Raw genomic sequence first — 21,126 nt, forward strand, 5'->3', positions numbered from 1 at the left:
ACCTCATTTTAAATTAATTACCTCTTTAACGACCCTATTTCGAAATGTGGTCTCATTATGAAGTACGCTGGGTTAGGACTTTAACACATGAATTTTGGAAGAAGACAATTCAGCTCATAACATGGAATTTCATAATTTTCTATATCCTTGTTAAAGAAACATCTTCCTTTTATAGAAAGAAATATCTCAATCTTTAGTTATATATTTATGTGTAGATACATTTATAGAAATAAATGTATTTATGTGTCACATATTCTGCACTCATATTAAATTGTTAAATACCTTCAAAGAATCATTTGGCATTTTAAGAAAAAAAAATGTTTTGGGGGGTTCTGGCATGACTTTACCTTTGGCTATTTGCAATTATCACATGGACTTGTGTAAACTATCCAGTATCAAGTTAAAAGAAAATCAGATCAGTGGTTAGAAAAATCAAAACAGATGCTCATTAGATTCGTCGAAGTCAGAATTAACTCCACCTTTCAAATTTTGTGGGAATTGTGTTTAACATCTGCAGAACAAAGCAAATATATTTAATTCACCACAGCCTCTAGTTTATAGTTCAAATTTGGCCTCTCTGATCTATTATATTTGTGCTAAAAAGCTAAGGAAGTAAGTTATAAAAACAGAGAAACTAGAAATATTAATTTTTCTAGTCCAAGATAATCATCCTCCTTAGGTTACATTTTGTGTAACTCAGGGAAGTTTTTGGTTTTAAAGTGGAATACTGTTCATTCTCAACTTACAAACCATCTGTGTTCCAAAAATTCATTTGGAAGTCAGTTATTAGGCTCTCTCAAGAAATTTTCCCATAGAAATCGTGTTATTTATAATGATTACACTCCTAGGCCAGCCCGTAAAACCCAATGTAACTCCCACCACACAAAACATGGTATTCATAATACGGTGCTATGAAACCTCCTTACCGAATAAAACACTGCCTTGCTGGAAAAAGAAATAACACAGGAGAATAATACATATTTTAAAATCTATCAGTGTGCTTTTCTTGTTTGTATTTCTCTCTGTTTTGCCAGAGACATTCATTTATATTAGGGAGGTTTAGGATTATTACCGCAAGAATGCGGAGTCTGTATCCAGTGTTTGACAAGTGGGACAGAATTTTTGAGAGCACAGCAAGACCATAGTCTTGAAATCTAGAATTTATCTAGAGAGGAAATGTTTTTAAATTTCCTAAACACGCATGACATAGCTACATATCTACATGGAGTTTGACTTTGAAGGTACTATCAGCCAGGGCTGGACAGAACTCAAGAGCCTCATGGAAGAGGCCACAGGAAAGTGGGTGGGAGCCCCCCCATTCAGCCCTGATGGGTGTGGAGGGAAGGAGAGACAACTTGGAAAAGCAAGTCTTGAATGTTAACGATCACGGATGCATTTAGAGAGATGCAAGGAAAGGTCAAAATAAGAGAAGCGGCTTCATTTCACTGTCCATTTTGAACTCTGGCACGGAGACATCACCCGCGGGGACAGCTTGCTGCAAGGAGACACAGCCTGGCTGCTCATTGATCATGCCCACTGAGCACAGTACAGACCGCAGGCTCGGCTGCCGTCGTCCCTCAGTGGACTCCAGCGTGACGGTTTCAGGGACTTGACCAGACGTTCTGCAATGGGCAGCAGTAAAAACCAACAGAATAAACACACATGCAAGACTCCTAAAAGGCAAACGTTACGGTCACTGGACAAATGTGTGCTTTTCATTTCTCTTCATTTCGGTCTACCCCCAGCGGTGTGGGAGGGAGCTCATTAAAAGTATTAGACTAGTTATATGAAATAGAAGGGCTTTATTTTCTTTGTGAATCATTGTACACTTCCTAAATCGAAAAATCTTTTTATCATTTTAAAAGCACCAACTGTGTGCACCTATTAAATGTTTAACCTCAGTCTTTAAAGGAGTCCTATGAGATTACACCTTTATCACTAAGGAAATCGAAACAATTGTGCCCAAAGTTACATCGTTTCTGAAAGAAAAAGTTGGGATTTGAATCAACATTAGCCATGCTATGAAACAGGCTCTGGGCTGAGCGCAGTGGCTCACGCCTGTAATCCAGCACTTTGGGAGGCGGAGGCGGGCGGATCACTTGAGGTCAGGAGTTCGAGACCAGCCTGACCAACATGACAAAACCCATCTCTATTAAAAATACAGAAATTAGCTGGGTGTGGTGGCATGTGCCTGTAATCCCAGCTACCTGGAGGCTGAGGCAGGAGAATCCTTTGAGCCCGACAGGTGGAGATTGCAGTGAGCCAAGATCAGGCCATTGCACTTCAATTATAGTTTGAAGTATCTGGAGCTTATGTCCCCTTATCTCATTCTTTTCTGGACTGAGGAAACAGGTTGGCCCCGAGTGGTGGCTCTCAGGGCCTGGGGCTGGGAGTGGATGAAGGTCATCCCTAAGGCTGAATGAAGCCTTAGGGGCCAAGGCCTCTGGCTGGTCTAATTTACCAATGATGTTTTTCAGTTTTAGGCTACTTCATAGATACAGTAATTATTTCTTCAGGAATTCACTTATCTGCTTATCAGCACCTAACAAGGGCTGCTCTCTTCTGTTATTCCCCACATTCCTAAAGTCTTTTTCCTTAATTCCACTTTTTCAATGTGACAGCTTTACAAATGGTATTAAATGACACATCATAATTTGATGCATCTTCCTGGAGATTCAATTTTCCTCAATGATAATTGAATCATTTTTCACATTCAAATAATTCACATATATAATAAGAAGGCAAAAAGCAAACCTGGTGTGAAATTTTAAGGTCTAATACAAGACTGCTAATGAGAGCTGCTTTGGGCCATACCCCTAGACTTCCGGTGTAGGCGCTTCATGAACTCTGCTGTTTACGGTAGTGTATTTTGTTGGAACACTTACAGAGCCAGAGTGCTAAAGTAAGTATTGAGGGGCTTTTCCGCTAAGAATAGTAGATAAGCCAGACTTTCCCCCGTAACTAGGGCAGGGATTTACCCCAGGAAACACAAATATAGAGGGACGGAGGCAAAAAAAAATTGAACAACGATTTTAAAAGCTTAGCACTTAGTCACCAGGAATAATTAGCTAAAATAGGAAGCTACCAGATGGCTTAGCCTTGTTATTAAAATCCATCTGTGAGCCACATTACGAATTGGGGAGCTGACTGGAGGAAGATTTGTCCTCATGTCAGCTGCCCTGTTTCAGCTCCAGAATTGCCAGCAAAGACTTTGCTCCTCGGTCCCTCTGGGTAGCAGATGCCATGCTTTCTCTCCCTCTCCCATCCTCTCAACCTGGTTTGCTTTTGAAAAGGTTTGTAAACTTTGTTTAGCTTCTCCCTACAAACCTTTGTTTGACTTTGTATATACAAAGGAAGAAAGCCGTTCACCTACCACATACGTGATAACTTTTCTTGATTATTTCTGGATGGACGTGGAAAATGATCTGGGTAAGATACAGCTGAGGGAAGGGAATATGTAAAATGCAAGTGCTGGTGATACTACTTTAGCAAGTAGGGGTGGTGGGAGGGTAACAAGAACAAGGTGGCATTGTATGGGTTTACTTGCTCTTTCCATTCCATTCCCTTTGGCTTAGCAGCCATTCTGTCACCTCAAGATGGAAATGAATGGTCAATAGATCATCTCTCAGCTTGGCAGCAGTATTGGGACCATTGTGTGAAGTGACACATGGTAGGATTGCTTGTGACTATAAACACGACTGAGTTCTCCTTTAACCCTTATAGGGCCTTGTCTTGTCTGTTTTCTGCTGCTGTAACACAATACCACAGACTGCTATTTATAAAGAACTGAAGTTAATTTGGTTCACAGTTCTCTGGAGGCTAGAAGGCCTCAGAGCACAGCACCAGCATCTATGGTGGGGGTCGCCCCATGGCAGAAGGCAGGAAACAGACGCAAGTGTGAGGGCAGAACTTACTGTTGTATCAAGAGTTCACTCCCACAGTAATTAATCCATTCCCACGGTAATGGCCTTAATCCATTTATAAGGGCGGAGCCCTCATGACCTAATCACCTCTTAGAAGCCTAGCCTCTCAAGACTGTTGCACTGGGGATTAAAATGTCAGCACATGGACTTTTGGGGGTACATTCAAACAGTAGCAGGCCTGAAACTTGAATGTGAAGATTAAAACGATTTCACAGTAGCATGTGTTACAATATGCATATATGTGTTGCTGATTAACACATGAAAGTCAAAACACCCCAAACTATTAGAGATACACTTAATTTAATAGCTCTTAATTATTCCCAGAGCTAGGTGTCACACTGGTGTTTAATACATATATGTTTCTGTCTTAAGAGTTCTCCTTTTCTTCCCCTGACACCAAGAATGTCAGAAGATTATGAAACCTATCACTCCATGGGTTCTATAATGACTAGATAAAATGAAAACACATATAAAGTACTTTGCAGAGTCCCTGGCACGTGGTGAGAGCTCAGTGAATCTTATTTGGCACTAGAGTAAATGCTCAATGAACCATAATTATTGTTGTTCTAATTATGTGGTCATTAAAATCTTCCTATGTTCATCAAATACCTGGAATTCTTAGATATCACCAAGTGTTGAAATAATGACAAATATTTTTTTCTAGTCCTTGCAAACTCTCTGCCCCTTTTTACATGACATAATGCTTCTAGATGCTTTGGCTACAAATCGGTGGTTATATTAAAGGTATAACTACTTAATGAACCCAACAACGTGAGAGGTGCAATGTAAAGTAATGTAGTGCTCTATAACTTAATCAAGTCAATTTCTGCAAGATTTTATCTTAAAGGTTTGGTAATAGAAAAGGAAGACATGAATTCCAAAGGGGAGAAAAACAAAAGCTCAAAAGTACGTGTTAATTTATTATTGTCGGTAGAATAAACTTGGAAGTTGTGACTGAGTTGTCAGACAAAACCATACAAGATATAAAAATTTCAGCTGTATATTATTTTACTACCCATAGGACCTATGTAGACATGACAGGATAAAAATGAAACAGGAATACAGAACTGAGTCAGGTTCAAAGCATTTTGGAGTTGGAAGCCAATCAAGTGCCCAGGTCCATCAAGTGACCAGTCTGGGTAAGAGTTTCAGGCTTCCATGAGATAAATAGAGATGAAGACCATTTTGGGTATGAGACTAGGAGGGACATGAAACCAATACTTCTTTTAAGTTATGGGGTTCCTGTTATAGACTATATATTGGGTTCAATGTGTTTCCCCAGAGTTGTTAACACAAATTCAGGCAGTATCCCAGGCTAAAGCTCTGGTGGAGAAATAACTTTATTTAGCTAAGAAAGTATTAGCTAAGAAAGTATTTTTATAATAAAGAATCTGATATATCTATTATTTTATTTCATAATGTTTAAGAACACTTTTACTTATTGTCATAGATCATCCTTATCATTGCATAAGTAATTTAGACTTGTGCTTTTAACTTAACTCTTAGCAAGCTTATTGAGTATTGGACGAGTTTAAAAAGCATAAACTACATCATATTTATAGGTTTACTTTACTAGAATAATAAAGTCTTTAAAGTACTTAGAAAAAATTGTTGTCAAAATAGTAGTACTTAAAAAATACTAGTTCTTAAAAAAAACAAATACTGTATTTAAATAAGAAAGGAATACTGTATTAATGCAGTTAAAATGATTTGTGTTTTAAAAGTTTATAAATAGAACAAAATATTATTCTAAACAATTTTCAAAGAAATTGTTATAAAAAATTTTGCTTGGAAATAAAATAAGATTTTGAAGGTGAACTCAAAAGCCTAAGGTTTTTAAATTTGTAACTTCAATGAATTGAAAGTTATTTCTTTTCAACTTACGTAAACTTACGAGTAAACTTTTCTGCCCAGCAAAACACTTGAGGGCTCAAAAAAAGTCACGTTAACATAACTATGTTTATTGGAAAGCAGGAAAATTGTTTTTGCTGGAATGGAGAAGATATTTAGGTAAAACACACACACACACACACACACACACACACACACACACACGAACTACAACATCAGGACAGGTAAATGGTAGCTTCAGACCAAGCTGCTTCTCACACAGGTATAAGAGAATATATTGTGGCTAATCCCCTCATATACTAAACAAATTTAAACGACAAATTGAACTTTATTTATTTATTTTTTAAAATTTTACTTTAAGTTCTGGGATACATGTGCTGAATGTGCAGGTTTGTTACATAGGTATACATGTGCCATGGTGGTTTGGTGCATCTATCAACTTGTCATCTAGGTTTTAAGCCCTGCATGCATTAAGTATTTGTCCTAATGCTCTCCCTCCCCTTTCCCCCCACCCCTCGACAGGCCCCGGTGTGTGATGTTCCCCTCCCTGTGTCCATGTGTTCTCACTGTTCAACTCCCACTTATGAGTGAGAACATGCAGTGTTTGGTATTCTGTTCCTGTGTTAGTTTGCTGAGGATGATGGTTTCCAGCTTTATCCATGTCCCTGCAAAAGACATGATCTCATTCTTTCTTGTGGCTGCATAGTATTCCATGGTGTATATGTGCCACATTTTCTTTATCCAGTCTATCACTGATGGGTATTTGGGTTGGTTCCAAGTCGTATATACCCAGTAATGGGGATTGCTGGATCAAATGGCATTTCTGGTTCTAGATCCTTGAGGAATCACCACACTGTCTTCCCACTCCCACCAACACTCTAAAAGCGTTCCTATTTCTCCACATCCTTTCCAGCATCTGTTGTTTCCAGACAGCAAATTGTACTTTAAATCTTAATGATTATCAAAATGATGGTAATGTCATAATTTGGGAGAATTAAACATTGCTGATGGCAAATTTTAACTGGTAAATCTTTTCTATAATAATATGACAAAGCATTTCAAGAACCATAAAATATTCCTACTTTATTTATCTTACCAAAATCGCACTTACTGGCATTTATCCTAAGGAAATGATATAAAGAAAAGAAAATTAGTTTTATATTTGTCTTTAATCCATCTTGAGTTTACTTTTGTCTATGGTGTAAGGGAGGAGTCCAGTTTCAATCTTCTGCATATGGTTAGCTAGTTATTCCAGCACCATTTATTGAAGAGGGAGTCCTTTCTCCATTGCTTGTTTTTGTCAACATTGTCAAAGATCATGTGGTTGTAAGTGCATAGCATTATTCCTGGGTTCTCTATTCTATTCCATTGGTCAATGTATCTGTTTTGGTACCACTACCATGCTGTTTGGTTACTGTAGTCCTGTAGTATAGTTTGCAGTCAGGTAACAAGGGGCCTCCATCTTTGTTCTTTTTGCTTAGCATTGCCTTGGCTGTTGAAGCCCTTTTTTTGTTTCCATATGCATTTTAAAATAGTTTTTTTCTAATTCTGTGGAGAATGCCACTGGTAGTTTGATAGGAATAGCATTGAATTTATAAATTGCTTTGGGCAATATGGCCATTCTAACAATATGAGTTCTTCCTATCCATAAGCATGGAATGTTTTTCCATTTGTTGTGTCATCTCTGATTTCTTTGAGTAGTGTTTTGTAATTCTTGTTGTAGAGGTCATTTACCTCACTGGTTAGCTGTATTTCTAGGTAATTTATTATTTTGCAGCTACTGTGAATGGAATTGCATTCTCCATTTGATTTTCTGCTTGGATGTTGTTGCCGTATAGAAATGCTAGTGATTTTTGTGCATTGATTTTGTATCCTGAAACTTTGCTGAAGTTGTTTATCAGACCAAGGAGGTTTTTGGGAGAGACTATGGAATCTGTATCTATATCATAGATATAGAATCGTGTCATCTGCAAACAGGGATAGTTTGGCTTCCTCTCTTCCTATTTGAATGCCTTTTATTTATTTCTCTTGTCTGATTGCACCGGACAGGACTTCCAGTACTATGTTGAATAAGTGTGGGGAGAGAGGGCATTCCTATCTTTTTCTGGTTTTCAAGGGGAATGTTTCCAGCTTTTGCCCATTCGGTATGATGTTGCTGTGGGTTTGTCATTGACGGCTCTTATTTTGCAATACGTTCCTTCAATGACTAGTTTGTTGAAGGTTTTTAACGTGAAGCGATGCTGACTTTTATCAAAAGACTTTTCTGCATCTATTGAGATGATCATGTGGTTATTGTTTTTAATTCTGTTTATGTGATTAATCACATTTACTGATTTGCATGTGTTTAATCAACCTTGCATTCCAGGGATGATACCTACTTGATCATCATGGATTAGCTTTTTGATGTACTGCTGGATTCAGTTCGCTAGTATTTTGTTGAGGATTTTTTTTTTTTTTTTTTTTTTTTTTTTTTTTTTTGAGACGGAGTCTGGCTCTGTCACCCAGGCTGGAGTGCTGTGGCCGGATCTCAGCTCACTGCAAGCTCCGCCTCCCGGGTTCACGCCATTCTCCTGCCTCAGCCTCCCAAGTAGCTGGGACTACAGGCGCCCGCCACCTCGCCCGGCTAGTTTTTTGTATTTTTTAGTAGAGACGGGGTTTCACCATGTTAGCCAGGATGGTCTCGATCTCCTGACCTCGTGATCCGCCCGTCTCGGCCTCCCAAAGTGCTGGGATTACAGGCTTGAGCCACCGCGCCCGGCCGAGGATTGTTGCATCTATGTTTATCAAGGATACTGGCTTGAAGTTTTCTTTTTTTTGTTGTGTCTCTGCCAGGTTTTGGTATCAGGATGATGCTGGCCTCATCGAATGAGTTAGGGAGGAGTCCCTCCCCCTCAATTTTTTGGAATGGTTTCAGTAGTAGTACCAACTCTTCATTACACATCTGGTAGAATTGGCGGTGAATTTGTCTGGTCTTGGACTTTTTTTGTGGTAGGCTTTTTACTACTGATTCAGTTTTGGATCTCGTTATTAGTCTGTTCAGGGATTCAATTTCTTCCTGGTTCAGTCTTGGAAGATTGTATGTGTCTGAGAATTTATCCATTTCTGCTAGGTTTTCTAGCTTGCGTGCATAGAGCTGAAGATATTTGCAAACTATGCATCTGACAAAGGTCTAATATCTATAATCTATAAGGAACTTAAAAAAATTTACAAGAAAAAATCTTACTAAAAAGTGGGCAAATATGTGAACAGATGCTTCTAAAAGAAGGCATACACATAGCATTTGAAAAAATGCTCAACATCACTAATCATTAGAAAAATGCAAATTAAAATCACAAAGAGATACCATCTCACACCAGTCAGAATGACTATATTCAAAGTAAAAAAATAACAGATGCTGGTGAGACTGAGGAGAAAAGGGAATGCTTATACATGGCTGGTGGGAGTGTAAATTAGTTCAACCATTGTGGAAATCAGTATGGTGATTTCTCGAAGAACTTAAAACAGAACTACTATTTGATCTGACAATGCCATTACTGGGTATATGACCAAAAGAATGTAAGTCATTCTACCATAAAGACACCTGCATGCATATGTTCATCGCAGCACTATTCACAATCACAAAGACAAGGAATCAACTTAAATGCCCATTTATGACAGACTGGATAAAGAAAATGTGGTACATATACACCATGGAATTCTACGCAGCCGTAAAAAAGATTGAGATTATGTCCTTTGCAGGAACATGGATGGAGCTGGGGGGCATTATTCTAAGTGAACTAATGAAGGAACAGAAAACCAAATACCGTGTGTTCTCACTTATAAGTGGGAGCTAAACATCAAGTACATATGGACACAAAGAGGGGAACAATAGGCACTAGGGCCTACTTGAGGGTGGAGGGTGGGAGGAGGGTAAGGATTGAAAAACTACCCATGTTTATTAACTACTATGTTTATTACCCGGGTGATGAACTAATCTGTACACCAAGCCTCCATGACATGCAATCCACCTATATAAAAAATCTGTACATGTACCCCTGAACTTACAATAAAACTTAAAAAAAAAGAAAACTTGTATACATGAAGATATTAATGATAGAACTATGTATAGAAGCAAACATTAGAAATATCCCAAACATTCAATGAGAAAATTCTATGTTAGGAACACACAGGATATTAAAAAATAATTAATATAAAAATGTTAAAGGCTGTGAAGCAACCTGAAGAAATGTGCATGACATAGAAAAAGGGGAAAATTTGGAAAACATAACTTGATTTATGCTGGGATTTTATATGTATGATCAAGTGTTGGAAGGGAACATAGGAAAAAATGAGTGATTTTGTCTTACAGAAATATTTTTGTACTGTTGTGTGTGCAATCAATACTGTTTTTTGGGTTAAAGTTTAACCATGCTTCATAATCTTTACTTTGTTGACATCCTATTGTGGATCTATCATATATGAATTTATATTTAAATCAGGACCCTAGGAGTTTCTAAGCAAGTTCATTTGGAAAAATTTGATAATTCCTATGGCTATCATCGTTAGTGGAGGGTGCATCTGCTGCATTCCTGCCTTGTATTATCTCTTTTTTTCTGGCAACAGCCCTACCCCATCCCCTCAATTGGATTCAGCCTTGACAGTATTGTCAATCAAAATATTTTGATGCTCCCTGGCCAAAGGAAAAAAAAAATCACCTCTAGTGTCTGTTCCCTGGAACCCAAGAGCTACCCAGGTTCCAGTTGATTCTAAAATCTGACTTTCAACTTCTCTTTTCATTCTTGTAGTTATGCTATATCCTTCTGATAAATTTCTATCTTTGCTTACATAAGACAGATTTCCCCCATTGGTATTATTTAGGTATCCCCTTCTCTCAGGTTCTACTTTCTAGATGTCAAATGCTATGACAGTAGATGACAGGGGGAGTTCTCAATTCTGACTTTGAGGTTGGAGAAGGGTTCTCATAGGAAGTAGCACTAATAATTAGAATTTCTACCAGCAGTAATGGGGAGGAAAGGGCATTTTAAGAAGAGAGAACAGTCTCACAGTGTTGGGAGGATATGTGACATGTTGAGAAACAGCTAATAGCTTGGTGTTGCCCGTGCTCAGGGTACCTGAATGAGCTCCTATGAGCTTCTTAGTTTGAGAAACTTTTTTTCTTCTTTGTGGTACCAATGTTTACCACAGTGTCTAAAATATATAGGGTTGGGCTGGGCACAGTGGCTCACAGCTATAATCCCAGCACTTTGAGAGGCTGAGATGGGTGGATGACCTGAGGTCAGGAGTTCAAGACCAGGCTGGCCAACCTGGTGAAATCCCATCTCTTCTAAAAATACAAAATTAGCCAGGTGTGATGGCAAGCACCTAAAATCCCAGCTACTTTGGAGGCTGAAGCACTTGAACCCATGAGGGGGAGGTTGAAGTGAGCCGAGGTCGCACCACTGCACTCCAGCCTGGGTGATAGGAGTAAAACTCCACTTTAAAAAAAAGAAAAAAAAAAAATACACACACACACACACACACACACGGTTTGATATATATATATATATTTGCTGAATAGATGGCTGAAGTAGGGAAATGAAAATAGATTTGGGTGGAAAAATGAGATGTCTTGAAGTGCCTTGCTAAGGCATTTAGATTTCTTCTGAAGCCACTAGAGAGTTATCTGTGTTTAGAGTAGGGGAGTGAAACCATCAGATGAATGAGAACAGAGAGAGGGAGAAAACTGTGTGATATTGACACAACCTAAACACTGGAGCTGTTGGAAAACAGAAATGGGTCATTCTGTAAATGCGTGGGTCGTATGTGTTGCACACTGAAAATGTTAAAGTGGAGACTGGCCATCTGTTTGGGACATGGTGTAGAAGATTCTCCTACCCATTGAGTGGGAGTTTGGATCAGATGGTATTCCAACACCGCACACTGCAGACTTCATTTAGCTTCTGAGGAACTAACTTGTTTCGTTGACCCACTGGAAATAATCTCATTGTTTTGTGATGTTACACATCTTTCTATTGCCAGGTCTGGTCAAAAGGTACTAATCTTATTTGAAAGCAGTCCTGAGAAACAAGGTGACTGATACATTCTGGAAAGGGTTTGAATTGCAGGGACTTCTTCCATACTGCTTTATGCAAATTAGTAGAACTGATGCCTAAACCAATCGTAGGATGCATTTCTGCAGTGATATTGGCTAATTTTTCAAGTTACTGGAGAGTGGAGTGATTTTTGGCTCTGAGGATGATAGTTTTGTATCAGGAACCTCAGGCGGGGGCTGGCCAGATAGAAGGATTGAGCAATGAACCTTATCTTGCCTTATTTTTAAGCTTTATCGTGCTTTACCTAAGCAGGGTCTACCCTAGAAATTCTAAGGATGAGGCATCAGCAGCAGTGATAGCTGATTCAAATTCATCTTCTTTGTCTCTGTCACCCCAATTTCCTTTTTTCCCAATCAACAATAAACCGCTGGTAAAGAAAATCCTCAAGAATTTGCCTTCTCCACATACTGTTTCTCTCCTCTAGTAGGAATGGGAATTTGTAATTAGATGTCTTTTAGATATTTGCTTTCTACTCAACATATACAAGGACAATAATCTCTTATAAGAAGGAGAGCTGATATGAACCACACAGTCTGTTCAGAACAGAAGAGGATTGCTGCCCCAGTGCAGAGAACCCTTGCTAGGAAAGAAAGGCATCTCATCTAGTATTGATGGATTTGTTCACTGGGAAATTTATTTTTATAATAATTCAATTCCCTGTTTCAATTCTCTCTATTTAGAAATCATAGAAAAATAAATGTGGACATTTACAGAAATGGCAGGAAAGGCAAACAACAAATGAAAATAGATTAAATAAAAATAGAAAAATAATCTCAAAATCCTAGTAACTGTGTTTTCCTAACTTGTGTTCTACCATGTTGAACAAGAAGTAGACATATGTGAAACTAGAAACATATTGTGCAGTTTTTCAGTTTAAAACAAAACAAAACCAAACCCACTGTGTTTCTTTTTCCCAGTTAAATTCTTCAGTTACACCAGTATGCAGTAGCAATTACTGGGTAAATTCAAAGGAGCTTTACTGTATGACCAGGAATACATTTCTCTTGGTCTGAAACAATCTATTAAAGGAAGGCTTAATCTATGCTCTATTATCTTTGTGGTTAAGATTATTATTATTGACTGAACTATTTGGGTCTGAGTTGGTGGTATTTCCAATCAAACTGATAAATGTCCTCATGCCAACTATGAAAGATGGCAATTTAAGACTTGGTTCAAAATGCAACTACAGTTTCAGCTAGTAGATTCTTGTTCTGCAGTAAAAGGTAGAGGCAGTCTAGTCTAGTTCAGAGCCATAAGTCTTCTTTACCTCTTTTGTGGTCTGCTGTTCCCCCATTCTCTCTCCACATCCCTAGGGTGGGAGGAGACTCATTCGGGAGCACTCCTCACAGGAATTCCTGTCCCAGGAGCACCCCTCTCTACCTCAAAAGAAATCCTCATTCTATTAGAACTTGATTGCTTTACTCTTCTGTCTTAAAGCTCAGAGCCTTGACCCATTACCATGCAACCTGGTAAACTGATGTGATCGCAGGCGTTCATCTGTCATCCTCCCAGGTAACAGTGACATTTTAACACACGCCTGCTGTAGACTTGTCTTAACTGAGGAGGGACTAAGGGGGATGGGGAAGGGTGCTCAATGTCAGCTGCCCTCTGAAGGGAAGGTGGAAAGACGTTTTGGATCGAAGTCCTCCAAATCAAATGTTTCTTTTCCTTTTGCCTAGTTTTATACTGATTATTGCCCCAAATCAGTCTATAAAAGAAACTCCTATAGTGGGAAGTATAATTTTCCCATAGATTTTTCTGTATCTTTGGTTTTTCCACCAAGAAATTTTGGTTATCGTTATTCCCAGCTCTTGTGGTGATTGCAAGTTGCCCTCTGTCCATCACAAAACAACTTATTGGGCAGGTGTCAACAGGTAACTACGCGGTATAACTGCTTTTCATCAACACCCAGAGATGGATTTGTATTAGGCTCTTAATGAGGTAGAACCCCTCTCAGCCTCTGACTACCTATCTCCTGGTTTAACTCTTCCACCTTAAATGCATTTTACTTTTCCTGGGATTTTATTAAAATTGGGTAGCTTATATGACAGCTAATAATTCTAGTTTGTGGGAAGGAATTAAGTGGCTTATGTTGTACCTTGGCAGTAGTACATTTGGAAATAAAAGCAGACTCAAAGCACTCTGATTAATCTCGGAAAATGAGCTGCCTTCCCCAGTGGGTATGCCTTCCGCCTTGGCAGCCTAATTCCCGATGCCAGAGCCTGATCTTAGGGATTTTTCATCTTTTTTTTTTTTTTTTTCTCCCTTCTGTTGTTGTTTTCTTAGAAGAATGAACTAAGCACTACAGTCATGGCAATTTTCCTGTATTGAATTAGGGTTGTGCTTTCATTCTTTCTGAACTCCCTTTGATCTAGATGTTTTGGCTGCCCTTGGGGTAAGGACTGAGCAGCTGCAGCTCGCTGAGCAATGCTCTATGGGATGCTACCTGCTCCTGTGCTGCCCCGCTCACTTTTCCTGGGTTGTGAATGTATGCTTAGCATAGGACCCACACTCTTAAGTTTGCTATGAGTAAAAGACATAGTCATCGTAGAGTAGCATGCTATAAGCCATTTCCAAGCAGCACGGTAATTTGGGCTGAAGCTGCTACAGTTATGGTTAAATCTTACCAGCTGGCACAAGAAAAAAAAATGAGTTAAATAGATTTGAGCCCACGGATCCTTGCAGAGAATAATGGATTACATAAGGGGCACTATTTATGGACTCAAAATGCTAAAATTCCAGTGATGCCATCTCTTCCACAAATGCAGTACTTCCTTAGTTCATCTGCGCTGTGAATTCATATTCTCTAAAAATCTTTGAATAAATTACAATAAATAGAAAGGCCAGTTCTTAAGAGAGCAACATTGCACAACATTGCATATCATATCAGGAGATGGAGGGATTAGCAGAGTGTCTGTTTGGGAAATGACCTGGTAGGCTGGAAAACAGACACCAAAGCTTTAATGAATAGGCCATCAGTTTAAATTCAGCATGGCTAGTGGTGGATAAATGTCACTGCCCATATGGCTTGGGTTCTTCGGAAATGTCACTTACTTCTTGCTGTGTGAGACAAGTACATATAAGCTATGTGCTGTGGAACTAGGTCTGAGAGTCATAGAAAGGGAAAGAGTAGCTGTGATCCTAGTAATTTAGTATCTTTATATAGTATCTATTATCTAGCTTGAGAATCATATTGACATCATTAGATCATATCACCACCACTTTGCAGACGAAGAAAATGCAACCCAAAGAGATTAAGCAATATGCCCAAGTTCACGCAGCTCAGTGGCACAGATACAATGAAACCCGAGGCCTCCAAATGCCTAGCCTGGTTCTGGCCCAACTCAAGTGAAATAGAGTGTTTCTTCCCCAGCTCTGAACTTTTCAACTTGTGGGCTGATCCAAGTCTGTGAAAACCTCAGTGCTATTATTAGGAATGTATGAGTCCATAGGTATAACTGTGGCTTTAAAATACCTTCTCCATTTAGGCACAGTTGTATTTCAAATGTATGTAGATGCCCCTGTGATTAACTCTTAAAATTAATTAATTAAAATATAAATTTATTGAAAGCTTTCTGAAAACATAGTAGCATCTGGATACTATACATTTTATTAAATAACACACACCTAAAGTACAACCACAATTTTGTGTGTTTGTGTGTGTAGGGGGGTACATAGTTTGTGTTTGCATGTGGGGGGATATGACTACGTGACTGTATTTTAAGTAAAAAGTGATCTTGTGCAAAAACATTAGGAAGCCCTATCTGGTATAGCAAACCTAGAATTAGAAATTAAGTTGTTTTGCTGCATCTTTTTCTTTCTTTTTGTTGCTCAAATTAGTGGATTATATACTGCAAGGAGGAGGCTGTATGTCATTCATCCTTCTTTCATACAAATATCCCCATCTTCCCAACAATGACGGTTCAGTCATTCAAGTGTGGACGACAAACTGGGCTATAGACAATAAAAAACAAGATTCTCCATGTCCTTTGTTAGTAACTGGAAACATCTTCTAGAAGAAGTAGATACAACCTAAAACTCACAGTGCTTAACATTCTAATTACTGAGTGGCCCCACACCTGAGCAGCAAGTCCTACTCTTCAGCCTGAGCTCACAAACAAGAAACAGGGCGGGCCTGAGAGAGGTGCAACAATCTTGGAAACAAACAGATATATGGAAACTTAATGGGTGGGGAGACAAATAATTTATGAATATGCATCCATGTGGCTTGATAAGGTTGGTTTTCCAAATTAACGTTTTGTACCTTGTCCATGTTGTGCAGTCATGGGGCAGGAAAGGCATTAAGAGTTTTCTTTAACTTCCAAGAATTGGAAGCCCCAAGAGATGTTTCTTTAAAAAGGCATCGGACCTTTTGAAGGGAGGGACTCCATGTGGTAATCTGGGTGTGTTGTATTGACAAGGATGGGAGAAGCCTGCTACACCCAGAAATCAGCTTAAAACATGCCTAGGGACACCCACACATATAAAAGGCATCAAGAAGGCTCCATGGAAAGAGGCAGTGTTCCCTGAGACTGTTGGGGAAAACAGTTACAGTTTCTAAGTTACTTTTCTTTTTATTTATTTATTTATTTATTATTTTTTGAGGAGTCTCACTCTGTTGCCCAGGCTGGAGTGCAGTGGCGTGATCTCAGCTCACTAAACAAGGATCATTGCTTGAACCTCTGTTTCCCAGGTTCGAGCAATTCTCCTGCCTCAGCCTCCCCAGTAGCTGGAATTACAGGCACCCACTGCCACTCCTGGCTAATTTTTGTAGTTTAGTAGAGACAGGGTTTCACCGTCTCTACTAAATGGCCACCTACTACATGGCCAGCCTGGTCTCGAACTCCTCACCTCAAGTGATGTGCCTGCCTCGGCCTCTGAAAGTGTTGAGATTACAGGCATGAGCCACCATGCCTGGCTAAGTTGCTTTTCGGTTAGATATGGCATTGTCTCAGTCCAGGTGTGTACGTGGATGAGAGGGAAGAAACCCATCCATCTATTACTTTGGCACTGGTGGGTTTAAACCACCTTCCAACCTGGAGACTCTTTTTACTTGAACATCACTCTAATTTGAACCTGCTCCCTCTGTAATATGAATTTCCTTATCTTGAGCAATATTTCACTGGACACTGCCTTTCAGCAAATCATAAGAGGATGGTTTGTTCCCCTAGTCCTGGCATAAAACTAGAAAGTACAAAAAGCTTGAAGTTTATTTGAAAAATTCAGATACAAGGACTTTGGTCCTCAGAAAACATTTCTCATTTTGTTTTCCCGTAAGAGCAGGGTTTTGTCTGTCTTGCTAAATGCCAACCAGTACCTAGAGGACTTGCCAGGCCTATAGCAGGCACTCAGTAAACATTTGTTGGGTGAATAAATGAATCCACTTCCCTCCCACGTCTGCTCCTATCATGATGAGATGAAAATGCAGAGGAGGCCTGGCGACAGTTGTTAGGCTGGGCTGCTTTCCACTGGCATTCTCTTCAGCTGCAGAAAGGACAACTAATTGCCACTGCTGCTTCATTTGTATCAGCCTTTCATCAGGAACATTGTTATTTTGCCTCTTCTGCCAAGGATCAAATTATGCAAGATTAATTAATCAAATAATTAAGTGAATATAATTTCTTTCTTTCTTTCTTTCTTTCTTTTTTTCTTTCTTTCTTTCTCTCTCTCTCTCTTTCTTTCTTTCTTTCTTTCTTTCTTTCTTTCTTTCTTTCTTTCTTTCTTTCTTTCTTTCTTTCTTTCTTTCCCTCCCTCCCTCCCTCCCTCCCTCCCTCCCTCCCTCCCTCCCTCCCTTCCTTCCTTCCTTCCTTCCTTCCTTCCTTCCTTCCTTCCTTCCTTCCTTCCTTCTTCTCTCTCTCCCTTCCTTCCCTCCACCTTTTATTACTTTCTCTCTCTCTCTCTCATTTTTCCAGAGTCTCATTCTGTCAGCCAGGCTGAGTACAGTGGCATGATCATGACTCACTGCAGCCTCAACCTCTCCAGGCTCAGGTGATCCTCCCAACTTAGCTCAGCTGATCATCCCACCTCAGCCTCCCAAGTAGCTGGGACTACAGGCACACATCACCGTGCTTGGCTATTTTTTTTTTTTTTTTTTTTTTTGTAGAGACGAGGTTTTGCCATGTTGCCAAGACTGTGTAATATTTCTGATGTTAGGCTCTCTGGAGCTCTCACATTCAGTCTCTTGCCTTGAGAGGCCTGGAGAGTCAGCCTAGAATAATTTGAATTTGGTTCTATACTGAAAATATTTGTATAGAATTGAAGTCTTGTAATTGTCTTAGATTTAGATATTTTAACTAAATAGAATCCATCCCATCAATTATAAATGATTTAATTTGTTCTTATACTTTGTCTTATTTTTGAGATTAATTTATGTCATGGGTGTATTTTTCTAATCACACACAAAAGTTAAAATATTACCTGACGGCACCAAGAACTTCAAACAGGATGTGGCATTTAGAAGGCAGGACCGAATTTCTTCTTCTGAGGGCCTAAGTAGCACATCCAGCTATATAGACATACAGACCTGTGTGTGTGTGTGTATAATATGTTATATATATATAGAGAGAGAGAGAGAGAAAGAGAGAGAAAGGGAGTGAGAGAGAATAGGAAACAAGAGAATAATCCAAGGTATCATGGTATGAGTGAAAAGAGCAGGGGTTCTGGGGAATATGTGTTTGAATCCTGGCTTTCCTATTTACTGCTCTGTAACTTTGGACCATTTAGTTATTTTAGTTTCCATTTACTCATCTGAAAAGGGGGCATGCCATTACTTTCCACGGGTCATTGTATGGATAAAATGTGCTAAAATACATGCAGTACCTAGGACAACACTTGGAGAGCTAGAAACGCTCAATATTAGTCTCCTGGACTCCATGAGCATCTTCAGTGTCCTAGAGGAGAGACACCCCTGTGTCTATGATGCCTTTCTCTTTTCTTTTTATTTTTTATTTATTTTTTTTTTTTGAGACAGAGTCTCGCTCTATCACCCAGGCTGGAGTGCAGTGGCACCATCTTGGCTCACTGCAACCTCTGCCTCCCGGGTTCAAGCAATTCTCCCACCTCAGCCTCCCGAGTAGCTGGGACTACAGGAACATGCCACCACACCTGGCTAATTTTTGTAGTTTTAGTAGAGATGGGATTTCACCATATTGACCAGGCTGCTCTGGAATTCCTGACCTCATGATCCACCTGCCTCAGCCTCCCAAAGTGCTGAGATTACAGGCGTGAGCCACCACGCTGGGCCTATGATGCCTTTCTCAGGAGGGAGGATAATTGGAAAACAGATATTCTAAAATCTCTGCCTTCATTTAGCAACTTGAAAACAGTACATGAAAAGGAATTAAGAAATTTTGAGGCCTTATATGTGTGCATGAGGAGATATCCTGCAACGGTTTAGATGGAACACATTCATTTTTTTTCATCTTCAAGGCTTATTATGAACCTTTAGATATAGAAAAAGGACCAGCCAACTGCTTGAGCTCTCCCCTTTACTAGACAGAGCAGGCAATGCATTAGAAATTGTGATAATCTGACACCCTCTGCCCAGGAAAATGCAAAGGAAGAGGTCAATTACTGTCAATTTTAATTAGATTCATTTATTCCTGCTCTTTGGCCCATTGAAATGATGATACATGGATGAAAATTCACAAATATTTTAGTAAGCTAAGACCAAGGTGCTGGTCTTAGCTTACTAAAGCTATGTTCTCTCTACTTTAAAGTGAACTTAGATGGGAATAGAGGGGCTCAGAGATGGGCATTGACTGAATAAATCAACTGGGCCAAGAATGGGAGTTCAGGAAAGAATTCAATCAAGAGGGCAACTATTTTAAAATATGGATTTTCAATTTGCAAATGAAGTTCTCAATTTTAATTCCCTTGAAGTTTTAAAATGTGTGGGCATTTGTTCTTGCCTCTCAGGATTGGAACCCCTTTCTATTAGGGTGAAGATAGCAAGCATATGACCTAGCATATGACAGAAGCATATGACCTAGGCTCAGTCACCTGGATGCTCCCAACTAGGACTCTGAACTTTGGGGGAATGTTTCAAAGTTACAAAGTTGGTTAAGAAATGTTTCCCAGGGGCAATAGTAACTATTGTCTAGTGTAGCTGTGTCTTGCTGTGGCATGGATGGAGGTGTCAGTGGCAATGTCTTCCACAGATTCTTCATGTGGATTGGTCCTACTGAATGGTCTTTCTTGACTTTGGCCTTTTCTCCCTACCCCAAGTTTTTGTTCTCCAGCTCTCTTATTGATTGTGTCATCTAAATCACATATACTTCTAGTAGTTTCCTCTTTTGTTAAGTCCGAGAGTATTTCTTTTGCTTGCAACCAAGACCTGACTCAAACATATGGAGTTTTAAAAAATTACCTTTACATTCAACTTTTCAAGAATACATGTTTTGTAAGGAAAGATACACCTATGCTTACATCTTGAGGGGATATAAAAGAGAGTCGTGGGCAGGATCAATGAGGCAGATTTGTAGAGACTTTCAAGAAGAATATTTTAATAGTGTTTGGAAGGCAGCAGTGGATATGGATAAGCCCAGAGAAGGTGAGAATACAGGGCAGGTGATAAGCATATCAGTTGCATACAGCCTGGTCCTGGATCCTTTAAAATAAACAATTCTTCAAAAAAAAAAAAAAAAAAAAAAAAAGAGAGAAAGAGATCTCTAGTCTGACTGGTTGGGTGCTATTTCCTGTTCAGCTCTTCATGCAATAACCTCACTAACTGCCACCCAGTTTCCAACTCCCATTCCTGGGAAACACAATGGAGAGGGAGGAAGTTGGCCAACTCAAAGAAACACCTGGAGATGAACAGCAGCTTTTTTCAGTTATGATTTGACTTGGACAGGGAGTGGAAATTCTACTGAGGGCCCAACAGGTGATCTCCTTTGGGCTATGGACAAAGGCCACATGCTTGAGCTACTAGTTAAGCTACCTGTTTTTGTGTCCCAGCCAAACACAATACACAACCTATCTGAATAGAAGACACAGTGAGTCATGCAACCTCAGAATCTCACTTTCGTGAGAAGGCGTGTATCTGTGCATGTGTATGTAATCTGCTCATGGCTACAAAATAGCATTTCTGGCTTTCTTAAAGGTAGTTAAACGTCATGTCCCAAAGGGCTATGAGAACACCGCCAAACTGCTGGGAGAAATAATAAAATATTAGGGCTTGCAGTACCATAAAGAAATGAGAATTTCTGTAGCTGGCTAAAAAATCAGACTCTCCTGGACTCTTGAACAACTGGGGTACATAG

The sequence above is a fragment of the Theropithecus gelada genome, chromosome 11 (assembly GCF_003255815.1).
Source record: "Theropithecus gelada isolate Dixy chromosome 11, Tgel_1.0, whole genome shotgun sequence".
Taxonomy (NCBI): domain Eukaryota; kingdom Metazoa; phylum Chordata; class Mammalia; order Primates; family Cercopithecidae; genus Theropithecus; species Theropithecus gelada.